The sequence below is a fragment of the Streptopelia decaocto genome (genome assembly GCF_964273445.1).
Source record: "Streptopelia decaocto genome assembly, chromosome: 1".
NCBI lineage: Eukaryota > Metazoa > Chordata > Aves > Columbiformes > Columbidae > Streptopelia > Streptopelia decaocto.
The window spans coordinates 193,921,910-193,940,573 of record NC_138663.1 but is presented as its reverse complement, the minus strand read 5'-3'; the positions used below and the strand labels follow the sequence as shown (position 1 = coordinate 193,940,573).

Here is an 18,664-nt window from a genome sequence, read left to right as displayed (position 1 = left end):
TCTTCCTCAGCAAGGAATCAAAAAACCCAACTAAGGATGTAAACACAAATTATTTTACTTAGTGAAAATTCTGTAAAATTTATGAATCTAAAAATGTTCAATGTTTCAAGGTTTTTGACTGAAAATTTGAAATGTTGTAGCAACTACTTGTTTGAATTCTCGTTGCTTCAAAATACAAACATTCCATAGTAAATAAATGGGATGAAGGCATTTTACACTCCCATATCCTTCCCTTCCTTACTCATTAAAAAGCAACATGACAGTAGCAACAGATGAATATATGGGGTAACAAAGACCCTTCTAAAAATTCTTTTTCTTATGCTACTATTTATTTCTCCACCACCTTCTCACAGTGCTCTCACCAGCCTAAAGGGGATTGTAGGTACGATGAATCCCTCAGCACTAATCTTCACTTGCTGGCTGAACAGTATCACCCAGTTCGCCAAGAAGCTGCTGCTCGAGGTGATTTCTGTCCCTCCTGGTCTCCAGAAGCCAACACATGCACATCCTGCTGAGTGAAAGCCTGTTCAATATTTCTGTCAGTCAGACTTTTTCAAACATCAAACTCTTGCTTTCCTGTGTGCTGCTGGGAAGAAGATTCCCCTGGTAGTTCTCAATCATACCTCTGGATGTGTTGACAGTGGATAACTCTCCTTCTTGCTGATGCTCTGGAAATTTTGAAAACAGCGAGCACGACCTCTGCCCTGACCCACTTCAGGGATCCCCCAAGTGACGTCTCCCAGCTGCAGAAAGTACGTTTGCATCTGCTTGATTCACTCTCCAGCAAGCACAGCAAGGGAATTTCTTCACTGCTCCCCTCACCCCTAGCATTATTGACCCATTTTGTGGCCTCAGAGTGCTTTTAGGACTTTGCTTGGCATTTTCATGGTGAAAGAGAAGGTGATAATGGAGTCAGGCATCTGTCCATGCTTGTCTGTTTCCATGGATGAAGGAGGCAATTGGGTTTTTGTTGTTTTTTTTTTTTTTTACTCAAAAAAAAAGCTCTGACTTATCAAAGGCAGATTTCTGCCTCCTGCTTATTCTTTTGATCACTTCCCAGGGTAAGTGTCTCCTGCAGTGCTGCAAGGTTGCAGAAGCACAGCCCCAGCCAACTCAAAGGGTTTCAGAGCTTCCTCAGTGAGCAGGCTCATAAACAAAAAAGTCAGAATGCTCACACTGGGACATGCATCTCAGTCCAGCCCAGCACTGCTCTGCAACAGCGGCCAGCTGAACATGTCCTCTGCCAAACACAGGAACTATAATAAACATATGTAAAAAGGCTCCAGTAGGGCTGGAACCTGGAGCTTGGGGCTGTCTTAGGGACTTGCTGAAGAAGAGAACTCTGCACCTTGATGTTTAACAGCTCTAGGTGGGTTTTTATTCCACAAACACATCCACTTGCTTTCTGAAAACACTGAGAGTTTCGGGGAATTTCTCCTTTTGTCTCTCTGAAACGTGACAGCTGACAATTTTATCTGATGCTCCCTAATTCCTATATTAAGAGAGACAGTTCATCTGTTCATGGCTTTTGTGTCATCCGTGGTTTACAGATCCCTCTCATACCCTCTCTCGGCTGGTTTCTTTTCAGGCTGAAGAGTCTGTCTATCAGCTACAGCTCATGGAGAAGCTGTCCCATATCCCTGGTCATCCACATCACTTTTTCTAGTTCTGCTGCATCTCTTTTCAGATATGAAGGCAAGAGCTGCTTGCAGCATTCAAAAAACTAGAGCACCATAAACCTGTACAGAGACACAATGATGCTTTCTGTTTTCTGTTCTTTCCTTAAAATATATATATATATATATTTACTGACATTTTATACAGAACACAGAATTTTTATTACAATTCCAACATCCTTTGCCTCACATGAGGTCAATAGCTCTTCATTGTTGGATTTTCATTTCTATGACCCTGAGAAGCCCAGTATTATCACAAAATTTTGCCACTTTACTCCCCATCTCTTCTTCCACATCACCTATGAATATGTTGATGAGCACAGGTGCATGGGCAATACATGTTTTTTTATAGAAAAGCACACTATTAATCTTTAACAAGAAATCAGTAGAAGAAAATCCTTATTCTCTGCAAGGATGACTATACAATTTACCAAAGCTGTCCTGAAAGGGAAAAAAAGGTAGGTTTAAACTCCTGATGGACATTGTCTTTAAAAGCCCTGCAAGTAATATATTCAGCATTGGCAATTATTGCAATAGCTTTTTTATTCTAGGGTTCCTATAATGTGCATAAGTCTGCTCGCATAGGCATGGTGATAAAAGGGTATAACAATACAAGTTCATAGAAAGACGTACTATCTAATTAGACTAGATAACATGGTCAGAAAAATAGTAAACCTATCAGACATGCTGTCTGTTGATTAGATCTGCTAAGTAAACAGCTATTCCTGGTATAACCTATTTATGTATAAATGAATGCTAAACTACTTTTTTTAAAATATACAAGACTTTGCAAAAGCAAATCATGCCTAGAAAACAAGTAACATAGTACAATTCACACTAAACATTTCTATGGGCCCCTAGCACTGAAGACTGGAGAATCTAGGATTGTATGCATGAGATAGGTCTGGAATAAAATAACATTTCATTAATTTTATCTAGCATGTGTCTAAAGAATCTCATATTTATGCTAACATTATGTAGGGTTTATGTGCAATGTGTTTGAAGAGGCTGACAACAGTTATTGAAGTAATTCTTATTTCATGTTTGACTCACATGAAATTATCATAGATACCTCAGAGCTCATTGTAGTACAACTCACCAGTCTGTGTCCACTGTGGGCTGCCAAGAAAATGAGAAAGGCTTTGGTCACACTCAGAGAAACGTTTTTGTCCTCCAAAGAACACAAGAATGACAGGGGATCCTACTTGAAAAGAAAACAGAACGTACAACGGGACTAGATAAAGGAACGATGATTAATGTGAAGCCTCCGATTGTATCTAATCACAGAAAAATAGGTCTGGAATGAACCTTGATTAGTCACCGAGTCCATCCTCCAATTCCAATGACAGATCAATAGCACTTACTATTTGTCCAGTACATACTTAAAGACATCCAGTAATGGAGACACTATTACACCCTCTGTAATATAAAGCTGTGCCTCACTAATGTTACCATTAAAAAAGCTTTTTCTCCTTGATGCAATTTAAGTCCATTACATCCTACCCTACCTACGAAGAACAGATTATTCCCTGTTTCTTTGCAACGGCCTTTAAGTATATGAAGACTCTTAGCAGGTCTTTCTTTTTCCTTCTTTAGCCTGAACAAATCCAGCTCCTTTAATCTTCCTGTCTTCTGCTCATTCTTGTAGCCACCTGCCCTGTCTCCTGTTGGTTCACATACTTCTTGAGCTATGGTGCACAAAATTAGCCCATTCGCTGGTGTCCTACCAGCACTGCACAGAGCCTACAGACTGCTTCCCACACATACATCTTCCCGGGATATTTACTGTTTTTGCCATGAAAACACTTTGCTGATTCATATTCAGCTTGTGACTTACAGTAGACTCCAGGTTCCTTTCTGGAAGATTTCTTTTCCACCAGTTGTTCATTTTCCTGAATTTGTGCAATTTTTTATACCTGCCTAGGCTTAGCAGCTTGCTGTTGTCCCCACCAAGCTGTGCCTTATATGTTCTAGATCAGTTTTGTATTTGTCAATATCCTAATCCCCTCCTTCAATGTGCCTGCAATTCTTCCCAGAACTGAACAGAGCTGTATTCAGGTTCTAGAGTAGGGGTGTCAAACTCATTTTCACCGGGGACCACATCAGCCTTGCAGATGCCTTCAAAGGGTTGAATATAATTTTAGGACTTTATAAATGTAGGAGTAGCTAGTGTAGTAGTGTCCTAGAGGATCCTACCTGGTAGACCCATTTTGACAACAGCTGTTGATGCCTACTCTGTAGGCACCTAGCTAAGCCCCAGATCCATAGCAGCTCTATTCAGATGACGTTGCCCCAGCTTTTTATCAGAATATCAAGGTACAGTACCAAACAATGTAACAGTACATTTTGCATTACTCAGTTGCTGTGGTAACATTATATTAACAAAATGTACATTGTCATAGCAGATTTGTCATATAAAGTATGTAGGCTTTTCTACGTAAATAACGGCAGAAGCACCACGAGATTCTGAGATTAAAAAGTTACTGGACAAAATGTGGTGACCTGAAAAGGGAAAGTAATGCCAGGCAGAGGCTAAAGAAAGAGCTGTCAAATCACCTGGACATTTCAAGGATGCCAGTTTGGGATAAGATCATAACTGTGGTTAAGTGAAGAAAGGAAAGGTCTACCTTCAGAAGGTACTCAAGGCTGAAGCAGAAAGCCAGCAAGAAGTAAACTTACTGTTTAGGATCCTCAAGTAAAGCAGCAGTTATTTAAGTAGACAAACACAACAGACACTAATAGTGATGACATCCTGCCAGAATCAGTTATCTGCTCTGGCACATCTGATAATCTCAAGAACAACCCTGATCTAGAGAGTTTGGGGCAGGGGTTACCTGAGAAGTGGGCTGCTGTGAATGGAGGCACAAAACGCAGGTTTCCCAGCCAAGAGAGTGAGGAGCAAGCTCAGCTAAACACACTGGCCAGCTCGTTGGACAACTGTGGGAACAGAAGAGTCATTCTCTGCGTCACAGGCAGAAAATATCCAAGTCATGGTAAACAGCTGTAGCTTCTATGGGGAGAGCAGAAAGGGCAGGTTAAATGCACAGCATAATTGAGACAGTAAAGAAATTTTGAAAATATGAAGGTGCAGTTCTTTAATTAAAAAAAAAAAAAGAGGTAACATGCTACAGCAATTCTGACTTGACAGAGATTCATAAAGATGAGAGGAAGAAAATCAGAACTAACACATAGAGGAGGCCAGTTCTATTGAAAAAAGTATTGTTTATAAACTTCTGTTATTCTGCATTGTTACATTGTAGTTATGCAAATACAGGTTCTAGAAACAAAAGAGGTTTTGGTTTCAGGATGAGGCAGGCAGTCCTCTTTTCCCTTTTCTTGCTTTAAGTACTGATTAATCCCATGAGTGAATTTGCATTCATTAACAACTTTTTACTCCATTTACTGACCAGGAAAGTGTTTTGCAATGTGTGAAAGTCCCAGAGAAGCTACGGATATCCTGAGTTTCGGCAAAACCTGAAGAACAGTGATGTGGGCAAGACTGTGGAGGTAGAATGGGAAATAAAACCCAGGAGATGTGGGAAGTGCTGGAGGTGAATGAATCCCCAGCCCTGACCGTCCTACTCAGAGAAAGTTTTTTAACACTTACGGCCCTCCCTTCCAAGGTACTACTGCTGTATTTGAGGTTTATGGTCACGGGACAGAAAAATCCTGGATTCTGACTCCCCTATCTCTGTTTTAAAAGGGAAGCAACTTGCTTCCTAAGGTAATAGAGAGGAAACGAGGTTTTGCCAATGAGCAATGCAGTGACATCAAGCAGCCCACTTCACTTTGAGTAAATCTCACATTTAAGCAGACTTAACTTGTGCTTATAGCTAGCACATTTTAACCAATTACACAGGTACTGTAGGTTTACAGAAACACAATCTCTTCTAAACAGGAGATGAGGTCAAAAAGATCCTTCAGACAATCCCACCATGAACTCTCGTATACTAAAGAAAAAAAGTTAATGTGAAACTCCCTTGTGACTTTAAGCAGTTTCAAAAACAATTCCACTCCACATTATTCTGTTCTCTCTTATTCTGATAATTGAGAATCATTTTCTCCAGCACTGCAGTGCTTTTAACTGACTCATACACTCCTCAGTCACTGGCAAAGGCTTCTATAATAAGCAGCAAAGTAGCAGTTCAAGTGTCTAATTCTTTAGTCTTGTTTTCACTGATTTTCTCTATTGAATTAATATTCATAGTCACATTTGGACACCACTCTAACATTTCTGAAACAGCATCACCATGTCTGGGACTGAGGAAACTAGTCTCAAACTCCTTTTGCACATCTAAGTAATTAACCAGAGGAGAGAGCCAGCCTCTTGCCCGATGAGCTGAGCCCTCCAAACTCATGTCTAAGATGTGGGTGAGATACACCGGGGAATTCAACAGACCTTGTACTGGATGAGTTGAACAAACAAAATCATGCTGTTGCACTTACAGACTATGTCAGCTCTAAGAGGGAAGGTTTATTGAAACATATACAGGAAAACAACATAGCCCTGTTCCTCTACAATCTTCTGCCCAAGAAAATCTATCACTTCTTATTGGAAAAGTAAACCCTGCAGAGTGGGCCTTCAGTCTTGTATTTCTGTGTTGGATTTTGTAGATTAGGTGCAAAACTTAAGAAATTTAGCCCATTTTCTGCTGGGTACTGGAAGAGTCTTTTACAAACTTCAGTAGTAGAACAGGGGTGAATAACAATTATATATACAATCTTCCAGTCTGTGAGTAGCAATAGCTGTATGTCATATCTTGTATACGATACGCTCACTCAGCTCACGAGCCGTAATCACAACACCAGAGTTTCATTCATCTCTTCCAACCAGGCTCCTGGCGCTCAGCCGCCCCGGCAGCAGCACAGAAGGCAGGGTGGGATGGTGAAGAGCTCCATTACTTCATCTGCACAGAACTAACTGCGGGGTGGGAGGAAACGTCTCATAATTAGAACACGGGACGGAAATTAAGGTTTCTACCAACTCCGCCACAGACTGAGTTTGTGATCCTCGGCAAAATGCTTTCCGACGACCTCCCTTTCTCCATCTACAGGGACATCGAGGCTTGGGGAGATGTGAACAGCGACTGTCCATAGGCACAGGAGATTCTCTCAGATGGCAGCAGGACCCGTGCCAGGCAGGGAGGACCCTTCGCCCAGGCCGGGCCGCTCCAGCGCGGTGCCCGCCCTCCAGCCCAGCCGGTAAGGTCTCGGTGTTTCGGGAGGGTGGCACTACGGCGGCCTTCACTCCCGGGCGGGAATGCACTACACGGCGGGTGGCCCGTGTCCCTCCGCCGCCCATCACCGCAGGCCGCTGCGAGGGCCGGGCCGGACCGGGCCCTCACGGCGCGGGGCCGCGCTCCGGGGCGCGCTGGGCCGGCCCTGCTGCGCTGCCCCCGCTGCTGCTCCCCTGTCAGCTTTCGTCGCGCTCCGGCAGCAGGTGCCGCCCGCCCGCCCCGGCTCTGCCCGCCCCGACCCGGCCTCACAGCGGCGCGGCGGGAGGCGGGGGGGCCGGCGGCGACGGGGGCCCGGCGGGCTGGCTGCAGGGCCCCGCGGAGCGCCCCGCAGCGCCGCGGGCATGAGGCGGGCGGCGGGAGGCGGCGCGGCGGCGGCCGAAGGGAGGGCGACCTTGCCGCCGCTCCTCCCGCCCGCAGCGGTGGGGCGGGCCGCCCCTCCTCACGGCGTGCGGCTGCCGGCAGGCTGCAGGTGGGTGGCTGGGGGCGGCGCGGGGGTTCCGGGGGCTCCGGGCGGGGCGAGGCGGGGTGCGCGGCGGCCCGCGGCGATGGCGGCGGGGGCCGTACCGTGGCCAGCGGCGGCTGCCCTGCTCCGCGCTCCCGCCCCGGCGCCGCCCATTGCCGGGGCTGAGCCGGCGCGTTTGTCAACACGGGGCCGCGGCGCCGGCCCTGCCCCCGGCGCCTCCCCGAGGTCGCCCGGCGGAGGTCGCTCGGGCGGCGGAGGCCGCGGCGCGGAGGAGCCGCCGCCGCTCGGTGCTTCCCGGAGAGGCAGGAGACAGCCCGGCCCCTCCGTCCCGCCACCCCGGGGGGCCGGCAGGCCGGCGCCGGCCGCCCCGTGCCCCGGCAGGCCCCGCGGCCGGCCCCTCGGTGGGCCCCGTCCCTGCGGAAAGTTTTCCTCGACCTCGTCGCTGCCGACCCGGGCGGGAGCGGCCGTGTGACACCGCAGCGCCGGGCCGACCCCGCTGCGCTGCCCCCGGTGCTGGTCCCGCCGTGGCTTTGGGAGCGACGGCGGTCCCGGGGGACACGCATACCCACCGCTACCGGGAGTCTGAGAAGGAATTTAAAAGTTATTTCAGGTACTCTGCCTACCCTGCCCTTCCCCTGCTTCTAACTTTTGGGTTTTGGAGGGAGTTTTTAATAATTCAGTGAGAACAGTGGAGATTTATTCTCTGCACTTTGGGTGAGAGAACCGGCTGTATAAATTGTCTTGCTCTATTTAACCAAACCGTAATAGGCAAAAACCTCTAAAAGCTTTGGCGGAACCATTCTCAGATCCAGCGGTGGCTTTTAAGTTGCAATTTCTCTTAAAAAAATAATTTTCATTCACCTGTGTGTTTTGGACCTAATTCTGCAGGCATGTCTGAGTAATGCCGGGCATGTACGGTTGTATTTGTGGAGTGGTGACGTTATTTTATGATGCCCCCGGGGGAGGAAACCGCTGTGCTGTGTTTGTACAGCACCTTCTGCAGCCCGTCCTGGTTGTGTCTGGCACTCCTGTGCCTGACCTTGCTTTGCCAACTTTGTCAGGGCCAAATAGCCCTCATGCGGTGGTGTTGCTGAAAGTTGGCTTAAGTAAACCCGTCCCACTGAACAGCAAACCACACTTCTTTAACAGCAGATGTATTGAAATGTCTTGTTTACTGTGTCTTGTCCTCTCCGTCTGTGTTTGCAGAGCAGAGACATCATTCATAATTGTGGCTTTTAGGATTACGGAATTAACAGCATACTTAAGATAGCAGTAGCACAGTCTTTTGATCTGAAAAGAAAATAAACCATTCAAGTATGTCTGGGTTTTCAAAGTGGTGGGGTAATTCGTCTTCCACATCTCCTGACCACTTAGACTGTGCCCACATAACAAACGACTGAGTTCACAATAACACTTCTGCCAGTACTGTATTAGATAAATCTTAATTAGCTGAATTTTCTATCTGGTGATGCTCCAGGCTTAGGTTACACCTCAACAAAGTGTACTGTAGTGAATGAATCAAAATCTGAGCATATAGTTTTAAAGAGAATTTGTTATGTCAGTATAAAACACAAAACAACAATTTTAGAGAAATAGGGAAAGGGCTTTGTATATTCTCCCTACCTTCTTTTTTATGAATTGGACCAATTAGTCTTCAGAATTCAAAAACTTCTTTTTCCCCTAAAGAAGGTAGTTGAACCAATTCAAAATATTTAATCTCTCCACAAACCTTACCATATTTATTCTTTTAGTCCAACATGGTTGTTACACCTTTATTACTACGCTAAACTTCCATAGGGCAGCAGTCAGTGGTCTTATAATTACCATTACTATTTGTGATCCTTTTAAAAAGGCAGTTATTATTTATGAGGTCCTGATAGAGCTCCACTGGTAATGTTTTTAGGCATCTGCAAATCAAAACATTCTTTGAAAAAAGTCATCTCACAATGTAAATGCAAAGAGAAGTAGAGTTTATTGAAGGTATGCAATTTAAAAACAAACCCCATACACTCAACCTGACAGAGCATGAAGGGATTATCCAGGCTTGACTCATCTGTGTAGATTGTGCAGTTCAGGCTGACTGCTGAGCTGAGCAACAGTCCACCGGAGTGATTTCACTGCTGCTTCTCTGGGTTGTGCCAGCCTTTACAAACATTATTGGTATTCCAGAGCTGTTTTATTCTTTTGAAGAAAAGCTAGGCTTGGAGTCAATGAAACTTGAAAAGATTGGGGATTCAGTTTGATAGTTGATGAAACTATTTACTGTTCGATTTTACGTAGGTAAGTCAAAAACTGTATGAGGTTTTCTTCTGTGAGGTCGTATACATCCTACATGCAGTTGAAAATACTCTTTAAGTGAGCTGGAAACAGACAATTTAAAGTCAGTGTGAAATGAAAAGAGGAACTTGCTTGGCTCAGGTCAGTGTGTGTTGTACTCAGAAATGGCTATGGCTATGCAATTCCATGTTCAGTAGGAAGGAGGTGTGTGGTTTAGTTTGACTTCTTTCATTACAGAAGTCATTAAATCTTATTTGGTATTTTCTGCATCAGATCTGTAACATTGGGCTTGAACCAGTACTTAAAAAGAAATCTGCTGTTGAACACTTAAAGTCTGTGTAGGTTTTCACTGGTTGCACTTTTATTTTTTAAGTAACATCCTACTCTGAATTTTGCTAGCCTAAGCTTCCAGTCAGGGATCTCTTCGTAGTCTGTATTTTAAATTCTTAAAAAGTGAAGTACTTGAAAGAAAGTGACAGTAGTAATAAAGAGGCTGGGGGGTTGTAGTAACTAAGAGGAAGGTTAGAAAATGTGTGACGTGTAACTCCTCTTTTTCCTGTTCTATAAATATTATTCCACTTCTTTTTCTGTCTCCCACATGTAACATGTAACTAACATGGATGAGGGGCTTTTTAAAGTTACTCAAGAGAGATTTGGTTGTTCGCTGGTTTCTGTAGTGTTTGTTGCCATGGCAGCTAGCCAGCGGCCTGATTAGTGATTAAGATGGTTACACTTCATTTTTGTGTCTTGTGGTACTGGAAACTATATCTGAGGTATCATAAGAAACAGCTGTTGTACAAAGACTGCAGTAAGTTGTTTCTGTGAAGAGACTGAAATGCTTTTGTCCTCACACAGTTATTGTATAGTGATGCTTTGTTATTATGTATAGTTGTGTTTAAAATGTCTTCTGTCTTAAAGATTGTTAGATATTCACAATAAATGTACTACTTCTACTATATATTTGAAGGAAGAAACCCATTAATTGAACAAACCCGTGTTTTTATGCTTGAGAGAAGTGACACTTCAGTTTAGTTACTAAATTGTATGTTAAAGGTAGAATATAACAAAAACAGAGGTGAGATGGTGTGACAAGAAGCAGAGTCATTTTCTTACCTCCTGATCTCAAGCTGTAGTCATTTCCAGTTAGCACATAGATAGAAAATCAATTGTAATCTGCTTATAATTGCCTTCTTGGTAGAGTTATGAGGCATTTCTCTCCCCTTGTCCCTCTCTCCCCTCCCCCTTTCTTCTTTTTTTTCTAATTGTTTCTTTTTCTCTCTCTCACCGTATTTTTCCTCTGCATGTCATGTGGAATAGGCAGCTTTCCAGAGTTAGAGGAGAAAAACAATCTATGGATATTTTTCACTTTAAAGCTCTGCATCTTTAAATGTTTTTGTGTGACAGTTTGAGGCTCTGTCAAAAAGTATGTTCCTTACTGTGTTGTTTCGTGATGAGCAGAAACTGAGGAAGGTTTTCATAACCTTGGGGCTTTCTGCGTAGTTGAACTAGGCATTTCTCTTTCACCCATCAGGGTTGATTATTTCAGGGGAGATCACATTTCTTGGGTAAAAGGCTGAGCTTGCACTCCCAAAAATTCAAATTGTATTTTGCTTAGTGTGAAATGCTGGGCTTGACACTGACTTTCCCATTCTCCAAGGATATTATATTCCCCAGTTATGGAGTTATTTTAGCTTTTTGGTAAACTAAAGCTCCATTCATTCTTGAATCATAGCTTCAGAGGGAGTATGTTTTGAAACAGTACTTTAATTTTCAAACTTGTACTTATGCTATCCCGACTGGAAAGGTCCAGACAAGACCTTTTCAGTTTGCCCTGGGGAGTAATGAAGCTCACCCTCTGCAACTGCAAGATTTGTCATTCTTCCAGGCTCACCTCCCAGCACACACCACACTATCCTGACTGCCTGGGCATTTTAAGGTTGCATTTGCTTGATTTATGATACCAGGATAACACTTCAAAATTGGATGTGTGTCATCCTCCTCCCTGGGAGGGAAGATGTCTGTTTATGTATGTATATGTCCATGTGTGTGTGTGTGCGTGTGTATGGGAGATAGATACAGAAGAGAATGCTAGACCACCCTAGGGTCTGCTGTCCTTTAAATGTAGAAAGCACCTATGTGCTCACATTTACAGCTCACGGTATCTCTATTTTAGACCAAAGTGTTTTGGTTCTGAGTTCTTTCAGGATAAATAGATCCTTTACATAAAACTTTTGCAAGATTATACAAAGTATTTAAAATACATTCTTTGTTACAATTACAGCTTTCTTGAGAGTGGATAGTGAGGAAACTAAAGCTATGTCCAGGACGAGGGATTTTACTTAATAGGAAGCTGACATTTTGAGAAAAGAGTAGAGAGAGAGGAGGGGGAGACTAACCAAGACGTTCAGTATTTGGGAGTGAAGGAGAGTTTAATGGAGGTTAATAATCCTCCCAATGGAAGAAATACAGTAATTTCTTTTGGTATGGAAGGAATGTCTTGGGAGGTGGTTGAAAGCTGAAGGGGAGTGCCAGAGATGGGGAAGTCAGTGAACCTGGAGGTGTTCAGCAGTAAATGTGATGAAGGTTATTGCAAACACCTGAAGAGCAGTCTGCTTGCTGCAAGTAGGTAAAGCTCAGAGGCTGGGAAGAGTCTTAAATCTGTGAGTCCTTTACTAATTTACAAAAACTGTCATGATAATTCCTGAATGACCATTTCTGTGAACCGTCCTCCCCTATGAGCTGTAAAAAGTAATGTGTTAAGTTGCGAAATCAGTGAATCAGTCCCATCAAACTTTGAAGTTTTCCGATGAGCTGAAAATTTCTATTGTGCTGTGACTTCAACCTTTTATCTTAAGACTAATGAAACTTGGTGGTTTGGCAGTGATTAGCTGGAAGAGGGACAGAATGTATTATTTCCTTTAACAGAAGTTACTTTCCTAGTCTCCTTTTGTTCTGCAAACTGTTAACATAAGTAGCTGGTAACTATAAATCCTCATCTCTATGCTTTTTCGCATCACCATTCTATTATAGTTGGTGCCCTGACTCTTGACAGATCTTTTCAGTCCTTTGTCATCTGTAAAGCTAATGTTTGAATCACTGAGTTATCTGATATTTCCAGCATCAATGCATGGCCTCATCTTTGCTGAGAGACATTTCTCCTGTAAAAAGTACCATCAACCCTTTCATGGAGATCTCCATGTTACCTAAGGGGAAGGTCTGAGAGCCTTGTATTTTGCAGCAACATCTGCTAAGGCCTTTCCACCTTAAAACATTAAACTGATTTTAAAACCTCAGACGATTTCTCCTTCAGCAGTAATTCCAATACATACTATTTGTAATGCCAGATACACCTCTGGAAATGGTTTGTTCTGGCTGGGGAAGGGCTGTGTTGTACAAGTGCCCAGGGCTGTGCACCTGGGTTCACAAGTCTCTGTAGCAGCTGCTTCTGGGATTGCTGCTGCTATTCTTGCTGGGCTGCCAACTGGGCTTTTGCCGCTCTTGCTGAGCTGTGAGTTCGACTCATTAGTGTTTCTGGAACTGTCACTGTTGGGATTACAGTCTGGGTTTCTTGAAGTTGTTGCTGAGCTACAGCCTGTGCTTACAGCGGAAAGATTAAAATCAGAGTTTTCTGCTTCAGCTGTTGTTTCCTCAGCCACCTCTTTGCTTGTCTGTTCATAGCTTTTTATTTTAGCTATTGTGTGGAAGAAGATAACATCTGGTATCATGCATACATTGATGTGACTTTCATCTGGTTCCAGCAGAAGACTGTGTGGCTCATAAATATATTTAGGTGCTACCCACTAGCTGGAGTTTGACCTTATTACATAGACTCATCCAAAGTTTCGACTTAGTTTCTTTTGAGCTCTATACATTCTCTGAATGATCATCTCTTGTGTTATAAGTGGAACTTGGTAAACCACCCTTGCCTGATGAATTATGTGAAATTAAACTACGGATCTTCAGAGACATTTAGCATCTGTTTGCATTGTGGAATTACACAGCCAGTCTTTTTCAAGACTCAGAATAATTGATCTTTCACTTTGCTAAGTTTAACTGTGTTGGTTACATGCCTTGTCTCTCCAAAAGGTTTTATTCAGTATTTGGTGATAATCTTTCATCTGAGTTGTTTGATAGAACTGGCTGCTCAAAAGTTTTGTGAGGCTGTGGTAGCAATCTGTAGTTCCCGTGGGACATCTTCCTAAATTTCAGGCTGTTACAAATCACTTACCTCTTTATGTGTACAGTTGTCACAAATCAGTTACCTTTTTATGTGTACAGTTGTCACAAGAGGGACCTCAGATAACAAACTCATTTAGTGTGAAAACAAGCATCATCACCTTAATACTGATCTTTCTTGCTGTGCTTCACATAGTTCCATGAGCAGTTTGAATTGTTCAGCTGCAGCGTGGATGCATTTGTCGGTATGCCTGGGGGAGCTCTGGAGAGAAAACACTTGGAGCAGGCAGACTGAAAACAGATGCCTCCAGCGGGCATTGTAAGTAGAGTTTATTTCATCCACTGAGATGGAATGATTTTGTGGAAAGTGAAGCTTCATCCCTTGTTAAGTGCAGGCTGTATTAGCAAGAGCATAGCCAGCAGATCAAGCGGAGTGATCATTTGCCTCTTTTTTGGCACTGATGAGATTGCATTTGGAGCACTGTGTCCTGTTTTGGTCTCCAAGCACAGAAGGCACTGACTTTACTGGAGCAAGTCCAGTCGACAGCTACCAGGGTGATTGGGGGACTGAAACACATCACATACAAGGAGAGACTGGGAGAGCTGAATTGGTTCAACCTTACTAAGAGAAGACTAAGTGGGATCTTATTGCTCTCTTCAGCTGCATAATGTGAGGCTATAGAGAAGACAGAAGTATTGCAGCAAAAGGACAAAAGACAGTAGTCGCAAGTTACAGTGAAGAAATTTTGGCTGGAAATGAATGAAAATGGCACCATGAGGATACTTCCAACAGTGGGACAGGTGCCTTGAAAGTTTGTGGGATTTCTAGCCTTGGAATGCTCAGAAGTTGACCTGGAAAAGGCACTGAGCATCCTACTAAAGTTGAGTGGGAGTTTGTTGGACTAGCTGACCTCTGGAGATCCCTTCCAAACTAGATTATTTAATTCTGAACGTTAGTAGCATCACCAGTTCTGAATGAAGTCTTCCCATTTGCATCTGTCATTGTCAGATTTAACTTCAGGACAAGGTGGGACTCCGAAAAACAAAATGTGAGCTCTGGGGGCCAAAAAGGGCTCAAATATTAAACTTAATGAAGGAATCTGTGCAGGTCTTCACAAGTCTAAAATCTACTTGGCTTTCCAACTTTAAAAAAAAAAAGGGGGGGGGAAGGTAAAGAAAAGATTCATAAAGTGGAGGCTAAACATAAGGAAATTTGGTCTGCAGTATTAATTTCTACTTTTAAAGTTGCAAACTTCTGAGCTCAGAATGAAATTACTGTGAGACTCTGAAGACCTACAAAAATTATGTGAAATCACTAACAGATGGTTTGTCTCCTTTCGATATATTATGTTCTTAAACAGAAGTGGGCAAACTGTTTTATTAGTGTATAAATTACTAGGATTTCAAAGCCTGGTATATGTAGTTCAGTGTGGGGTCTTCCTGGTAGTTTCTTCTGAGTTCTGGGATCCAGTAAATCTGAAGAAACACCATACCTAATTGACAGGTAGCCAGACTTCTGTGCAGCTATTTTCTTTCTATTTATTTTTGAACTTGGATTTACAGCTACAGTAACCCACTTTCTGTAAGATCTGGCTATTGTTGCTACTTGTCAGGTCTATTATAAGCTTTCCCAGAAAGTGAGAAATAATTATATACTAAGTGTGTCTTGACAAACTGTGTGACCGTCTCTGTCTTCTCTGATTCTTAACTTACTCAATCCGGCTAAAAAATTGGACCTTAACGTATTCTCTGGCTCTTTCATTCTGGTAGAGAGTAAATGGCAAGGCTGAAAGTCTTGCAGAAAATCCGCTGCTGGCAGCTCTCTCGCAGAAGGCTCCAGTCCAAAATGACAACTGCAGTCGTGTGGTACAGGCACAGGAATTGTCTCTCAAATAAGCATAACCCTGTGAAGCCATTTAGGGCGACGCAGAGTCCAACCAACACCTTGAAGTCTGTCCAGGAACCCCGGAGATTATGGAGCTCTGTTGCCAGCAGCATGACCTGAAACACAACCTGGCCATGTCACTAGACAGTTTGAGAGGCCTATTTTCCTCTGACAAGCCTTTCAGACTCTTAATAATAGTCTGTGGCACAGATGAAAGATGTTAGGTTGACTAGCTAAGTCTCTTAAATTTGTATTTAAATGAAGAGAATACTTTTTTTTTTCACATAACCATGTTAGTTTTGTTAGAGGATTTTCTTCTGACAGAACAAATTTGAACAAAAGTACTTTGCTAAGCATGACAGCTTACACTTTGTACAGTTGTAGGCATTGTCTGGCCGCCCAATATTGTCACAGGGAAAGTTAATTAGACAGTTCAAATTTTCGTGCTCAGAAAGTATCCAGACAGCGTGACTCATTCTGGAAGTGGGAAGAGATCAAATCTAACATGTACCACTGGAAACGCTTTTTGTTTTTTTTTTTTTTTTTTAGTGTGCTTTGTATCGCAGTGTCTCAGCTTTAATTCATAAATAATAAAATCAAGAAAGAAATTCAACAGAGTGCCCTCCAGTGATAATCTTTAAATCAGCGCTGTTCCCCTATTTGTTGCAGAAATCGGCAGCGTGTTCCATGCCGCCCTGGCGTTGGTGGGAGCAGTTGCTTGACAGCCGTCTCTGTACGGCAGGGGTTTTCAGCATTTTCTGGCTTGCGGACTCCTGAAGACCTTCTGGTAGAGTTTGAAGCTCTAGAATCTAAGTAGCTGAACTGCCACTTGGATTTTCTTGGGTTCCTTTGGCAAGCTGTGTAAAAATAGGATAGACCCTTTGCTGCCTGTACACTGAAATTTGAAAAACAGTGGCAGAAGATTTTTTTTTAATTATTATTTTTAATCTAGGACATTTTCTTAGTACCTTAAGATGTTTTAGGTTCCTTCATCCCCTGAAAGAGAAGAAACAAATACAAGATATTTGATTAAAGTGCAGTTTTAAAGAAAGCTAAAAAGACTGTTAGGCCTACCTCTCAGTGCTAATGGCAGCTGTTGTATTTTTCCCTTATGTTTGCATTTTTAAGTAAAATTTTTCTTTTTTTTTTTTTTTTTTTACAGACAGGAAATGGTACCTGAGGCCACAGTACTAAAGAAAGATGGGAATAGTTCTTCCATGTGGCTGTATCATAGCAGGGAGTAAAAGGATCTACCCCAACAGACACAGGCATAGTGGAAAAATTGAACCTTAACCAGCCAAACCATGGAAATGATTGAATTATTTATGTCTCTAGTAAAGGAAGACATTTCCCTGATACTACTTACTTTCAAAATTAGTCTTTGCTTCAGAAAATGGGTTTCATTTGAAGAGTAACTTCTCACTGCGGTGCTGACGGGTGATGTGGGAGTCCTTGCTGTCGCAGGCACTGCTTTGCGCTGCCTGCGTGGTGGCTGGTTTGGCTGGAGCCTGTCGGGCTCCTCAGGTGAGCACCACGTCATCTCATGACAAACAGCTCCTGGCTGTGGTCTTTGTCTACCCACAGGCACGCAAAGGCCGGAGCTGTTTATACTCCTGATCAGCAAAAAAGTAATTGCTATGTCATGGTAAAACTTAGGTTTTTCCTCTTCAAAACAGAGGATGTCATGATCAATGTAACAACAGTTTCCTCAAGGCTTGCATACAGTCAGTATTCATGATCTAACTGGATTATAGTAGAAACTGGAGACCTTCTAACTCTCTTTTGAGATGATGGCCTGCTGGAGAATGCTTCCCTGCTTTTTTAAACTTTAAGGATAACAATAGACAGCTGAGTCTTCTTTCCAAAAGTGAAACAACTCTTTGCTGCTTTGTTTTAATGTTTTTGAAAGTGCATATTTTTCTACAGAAAAACTACACTGCATTTAAAAATGCAACTGACCTATATATATAGATATATATATATATATTTTTTTTAAGTCTAGGTGTTCTCTAGGCAGAGCATTACTCATCTTTATCATAATTTCAGTTGTTTTTCCGAACTCTGGGAACTTTTTACTGGTGATATAGTTCACTACTCTGCATGCCTGTAGAGTTGTGGTGGTTTTTTTGTTTTTATGGCTGTGTGTAAACACAGTCTATAGCACCACTTACCATTCCTCAAAACTAAGTAAACTTCTTTCAAAGTGTTATACTTAAGATACTTTGCATCTCTTAACATACTAACTGGAAAAGAAGAATTTCTGTTTTATTACCACATCATAATTTTAAAGATAAGCACCTTCCTTGCAGCTCCCAAGTCCAACAGTATACGTAGCATATTTTTCAATGGCACAGTAATGGGTTTTGTCTGTAACATACAAGTCTTATTTCTAATTCATAAATGCAATGGTATGTGATTGATTAACTTGTGCAGTGTATTCTTGCAAAAGTATCATTTATTACTGGAGGCTTAGCATAAAGTTCTGCAATCAAAGATAATGAAATACATTAATGGGGCAAGTTGTCTTTCTAATTGCTGCAATAATACCACTTTAGTTACAGAATGACCACTTTGTATGCTTGCATGAAATAATTTCTTTTTAAATAAGGCTTTGTTTTCAATGTGTTTGAAACAACAGGAGTTGGCAAGAACTAGCAGCTTTTTAAGTGTTTTTTGGTTTGTTGTTGTTTTTTATAGTAGCACATCCCTAATATCCTCAGCCTGTGCTGTCTGAATTTCCCAGCTGCTCCAGCTCTCCCTCCTTCCGTCTCTCTGCTCCTCCCATGCGTGCTTCTCATACCAAACTGGGCAGCGGCTGGGAGGGGACCCTCTCCTTCCCACCCCTCACCCAGCCAAGAGGTTCACCCTGGTCCCTGTCTGCAGCATCCGATCGCTTTGCTGGGTGCCCTTTGGAAATCTTCCGCCATGGAGTCCCTGAGCCCGTCACCTA

The 18,664-nt window shown here is 42.8% G+C and overlaps 1 protein-coding gene across 4 annotated transcripts in view; it reads left to right on the top strand.

Annotated features, from left to right (window-relative positions):
- Positions 1-6,132: 6,132 nt before the first annotated feature.
- ZC3H12C (zinc finger CCCH-type containing 12C) overlaps positions 6,133-18,664 on the top strand; it is a 47,802-nt gene continuing 35,270 nt past the window's right edge. The window contains exons 1-2 of one of the 4 annotated variants that reach the window (XM_082051040.1): positions 6,551-6,561; positions 6,731-6,878. The gene's annotated coding sequence lies outside the window, so the exon portion shown is untranslated. Of the gene's footprint in view, positions 7,383-7,564; positions 7,987-18,664 lie in introns of those variants that run through there. The other 3 variants (XM_082051038.1, XM_082051037.1, XM_082051039.1) reach the window with 3 other exon arrangements.